This window comes from Microchirus variegatus, assembly GCF_963457635.1.
Source record: "Microchirus variegatus genome assembly, chromosome: 11".
Taxonomy (NCBI): domain Eukaryota; kingdom Metazoa; phylum Chordata; class Actinopteri; order Pleuronectiformes; family Soleidae; genus Microchirus; species Microchirus variegatus.
In genome coordinates, this window is record NC_139812.1 from 21517979 (window position 1) to 21523032 (window position 5054).

Consider the following 5054-nt stretch of genomic DNA (forward strand, 5'->3'; position numbering starts at 1 on the left):
TTTCTGGAGGTTGTGCTGTCGTTGGAGGGCAGTGGATAAAACGTCAGTCATGTCCAATTTTTAATTTAACATGAGTAAGTATTAACCTCTTCTTCCCTGTTTCCCCCAGTACCGGGGGCAGAGTCACACGCGGCCACAAAACGTCATAATACCAGGTCTAACTTTAATAAACACAGACATGCTGCATACACACAGAAAGGTCAGAAACTCAACTAAAAGCTCATAAAAACAATTCTTATGTTCACAGAACACAGTTAAAACAAAGATGGATCAAACCTGCTGTCCATTTTTGTTTATCTATATAGAGATGGTTCATTTAGTAAAACTGAGGATCCTACCTGTTGTATCCGGAGGTGCAGTCACCGCAGTCGTTTCTGGAGGTTGTGCTGTTGTTGGAGGGCAGTAGATGAAATGTCAGTCATGTCCAATTTTTGATTTGTCCAATAATTTGTTTGATGCATGGATGTTTAGAAAACAGCCAGCTGTCACTTTTTGTTTGTCTCTTTAGAGACGATTCATTTAGTAAAACTGAGGATCCTACCTGTTGTAACCGGGGGTGCAATGCAGTGGTCTGTTTGGGTGAAAATGTTTTGTGATCAAACTATTCTGATTTTAACTGCTTTGGCATATGCAAGATTTGAAGATATGCAAGCTTTGTTAGACTTGGTACTTACAGTTGTAGTCAGGGCAACAATTGCCATAGTATCTACAGGAGCTGGTGCAGGAGCAGACTCCAAAATTATAACCACAGTAGTAACGACAGGAAGGGTAATCTGAGCGACATAAGAGGACAGGACATTAATCAGTTTAGCCATGCTATCAGTTAGCAGTAGGCGAAAGTACTTAGTAGTTGGTAGTTTTACATGGTAGGGTTGTTGACACCGCAGTCGTTTCTGGAGGTTGTGCTGTCGTTGGAGGGCAGTGGATAAAACGTCAGTCATGTCCAATTTTTAATTTAACATGAGTAAGTATTAACCTCTTCTTCCCTGTTTCCCCCAGTACCGGGGGCAGAGTCACACGCGGCCACAAAACGTCATAATACCAGGTCTAACTTTAATAAACACAGACATGCTGCATACCCACAGAAAGGTCAGAAACTCAACTAAAAGCTCATAAAAACAATTCTTATGTTCACAGAACACAGTTAAAACACAGATGGATCAAACCTGCTGTCCATTTTTGTTTATCTATATAGAGATGGTTCATTTAGTAAAACTGAGGATCCTACTTGTTGTATCCGGAGGTGCAGTCACCGCAGTCGTTTCTGGAGGTTGTGCTGTCGTTGGAGGGCAGTAGATGAAATGTCAGTCATGTCCAATTTTTATTTGTCCAATAATTTGTTTGATGCATGGATGTTTAGAAAACAGCCAGCCGTCACTTTAGTTTGTCTATTGAGAGACGATTCATTTAGCAAAACTGAGGATCCTACCTGTTGTATCCGGAGGTGCAGTCACCGCAGTCGTTTCTGGCGGTTGTGCTGTCGTTGGAGGGCAGTTAATAAAAAGTCAGTCATGTCCAATTTTTTATTTAACATGAGAAAGTGTTAAGTGTTGTATGTGTCAGTTAGCAGTGATTTGGGAAATAGAAGCATCAGTTTACCACTTTGGTCCAGACTGAAATGTCTACACCTCTCAACATCAGAATGATTCTCAGTTACTCCAATTTTTAATTTGTCCGATGTTTTTTTTCATTGATTGATGTTTAGAAAACAACTAGCTATCAATTAGTGTTTGTCTATTTAGAGACGATTCATTTAGCAAAACTGAGGATCCTACCTGTTGTATCCGGGGGTGCAGTCACCGCAGTCGTTTCTGGAGGTTGTGCTGTCGTTGGAGGGCAGTGAATAAAAAGTCAGTCATGTCCAATTTTTAATTCGTCCAATATTTTGTTTCATGTGTGGATGTTTAGAAAACAACAAGCTATCAATTTGTGTTTGTATATTTAGAGACGATTCATTTGCAAAACTGAGGATCCTACCTGTTGTATCCGGGGGTGCAGTCACCGCAGTCGTTTCTGGAGGTTGTGCTGTTGTTGGAGGGCAGTAGATGAAATGTCAGTCATGTCCAATTTTTGATTTAACATGAGTAAGTATTAACCTCTTCTTCCCTGTTTCCCCCGTTACCGGGGGCAGAGTCACGCTGCGACAAAAACGTCATAAAACCAGGTCTAACTTTAATAAACACAGACATGCTGCATACCCACAGAAAGGTCAGAAACTCGGCTAAAAGCTTATGAAAACAATTCTTATGTTCACAGAACACAGTTAAAACACAGATGGATCAAACCAGCTGTCCATTATGTTTATCTATTTAGAGCTGGTCCATTTGGTAAAACTGAGGATCCTACTTGTATCCGGGGGTGAAGTCACCGCAGTCGTTTCTGGAGGTTGTGCTAATGTTGGAGGGCAGTGAATAAAAAGTCAGTCATGTCCAATTTTTAATTCGTTCTATATTTTGTTTCATGTGTGGATGTTTATAAAAACAACCAGCTATCAATTAGTGTTTGTCTATTTAGAGACGATTCATTTGCAAAACTGAGGATCCTACCTGTTGTATCCGGGGGTGCAGTCACCGCAGTCGTTTCTGGAGGTTGTGCTGTCGTTGGAGGGCAGTGGATGAAACGTCAGTCATGTCCAATTTTTAATTTAACATGAGTAAGTGTTAAGTGTTGTATGTGTCAGTTCGCAGTGATTTGTGACATGGAAGCGTCAGTTTACCATTTTGGTCCAGACCTAAATGTCTACACCTGTCAACATACATGTCCCCATTCCAAATTTTGATTCGTCCAATATTTTGTTTCACGTATGGATGTTTAGACAACAACCAGCTCTCCCTTTTTCTTGCAAATAAATATATTCGGAGTGGGTTCATTTTTCAAAACTGAAGATCCTACCTGTTGTATCCGGGGTTGCAGTCACCGCAGTCGTTACTGGAGGTTGTGCTGTTGTTGGAGGGCAGTGAATAAAAAGTCAGTCATGTCCAATTTTGAATTTGTCCAATATTTGGTTTCATGTGTGGATGTTTAGAAAACAACCAGCTATCAATTAGTGTTTATCTATTTAGAGACGATTCATTTAGCAAAACTGAGGATCCTACCTGTTGTATCCGGGGGTGCAGTCACCGCAGTGGTTTCTGGAGGTTGTGCTGTTGTTGGAAGATAAAACATCAATCATGTCCAATTTTTAATTTAACATGAGTAAATATTAACCTCTTTTTCCCTGTTTCCCCCGTTACCGGGGGCAGAGTCACGCTGCGACAAAAACGTCATAAAACCATGTCTAACTTTAATAAACACAGACATGCTGCATACCCACAGAAAGGTCAGAAACTCAACTAAAAGCTCATGAAAACAATTCTTATGTTCATAGAACACAGTTAAAACACAGATGGATCAAACCAGCTGTCCATTTTTGTTTATCTATTTAGAGCTGGTTCATTTAGTAAAACTGAGGATCCTACCTGTTGTATCCGGGGGTGCAGTCACCGCAGTCGTTTCTGGAGGTTGAGCTGTCGTTGGAAGATAAAACTTCAATCATGTCCAATTTTTAATTTAACATGAGTAAGTGTTAAGTGTTGTATGTGTCAGTTCGCACTGATTTGTGACATGGAAGCGTCAGTTTACCATTTTGGTCCAGACTGAAATGTCTACACCTGTCAACATACATGTCCCCATTCCAATTTTTGATTCGTCCAATATTTTGTTTCACGTATGGATGTTTAGACAACAACCAGCTCTCACTTTTTCTTGCAAAAAAATATATTCGGAGTGGATTCATTTTTCAAAACTGAGGATCCTACCTGTTGTATTCGGTGGTGCAGTCACCGCAGTCGTTTCTGCAGGTTGTGCTGTCGTTAAAGGGCAGTGAATAAAAAGTCAGTCATGTCCAATATTTAATTTGTCCAATATTAGGTTTCATGTGTGGATGTTTAGAAAACAACCAGCTATCAATTAGTGTTTGTCTATTTAGAGACGATTCATTTGCAAAACTGAGGATCCTACCTGTTGTATCTGGGGGTGCAGTCACCGCAGTCGTTTCTGGAGGTTGTGCTGTCGTTGGAGGGCATTAGATGAAATGTCAGTCATGTACAATTTTTAAATTGACCAATATTTTGTCTCATGTGTGGACGTTTAGACAACAACCAGCTGTCAATTGGTGTTGCAAAAAAAATCTATTTAGAGCTGGTTAATTTTTCAAAACTGAGGATTCTACCTGTTGTATCCGAGGGTGCAGTCACCGCAGTCGTTTCTGGAAGTTGTGCTGACGTTGGAGGGCAGTGAATAAAAAGTCAGTCATGTCCAATTCTTATGTTCACAGAACACAGTTAAAACACAGATGGATCAAACCAGCTGTCCATTTTTGTTTATCTATTTAGAGCTGGTTCATTTAGTAAAACTGAGGATCCTACCTGTTGTATCCGGGGGTGCGGTCACCGCAGTCGTTACTGGAGGTTGTGCTGTCGTTGGAGGGCAGTAGATGAAATGTCAGTCATGTCCAATTTTTAATTTAACATGAGTAAGTATTAACCTCTTATTCCCTGTTTCCCCCAGTACCGGGGGCAGTGTCACACGCGGCCGCAAAACGTCATAATACCAGGTCTAACTTTAATAAACACAGACATGCTGCATACCCACAGAAAGGTCAGAAACTCGGCTAAAAGCTTCAAACCAGCTGTCCATTTTTGTTTATCTATTTAGAGCAGGTTTATTTAGCAAAACCGAGGATCCTACCTGTTGTATCCGGGGGTGCAGTCACCGCAGTCGTTTCTGCAGGTTGTGCTGTCGTTGGAGGGCAGTGAATAAAAAGTTAGTCATGTCCAATTTTTAATTTGTCCAATATTTTGTTTCATATGTGGATGTTTAGAAAACAACCAGCTATCAATTAGTGTTTGTCTATTTAGAAACGATTCATTTGCAAAACTTAGGATCCTACTTGTTGTATCCGGGGATGCAGTCACCGCAGTCGTTTCTGGAGGTTGTGCTGTTGTTAGAGGGCAGTAGATGAAATGTCAGTCATGTCCAATTTTTAATTTAACATGAGTAAGTATTAACCTCTT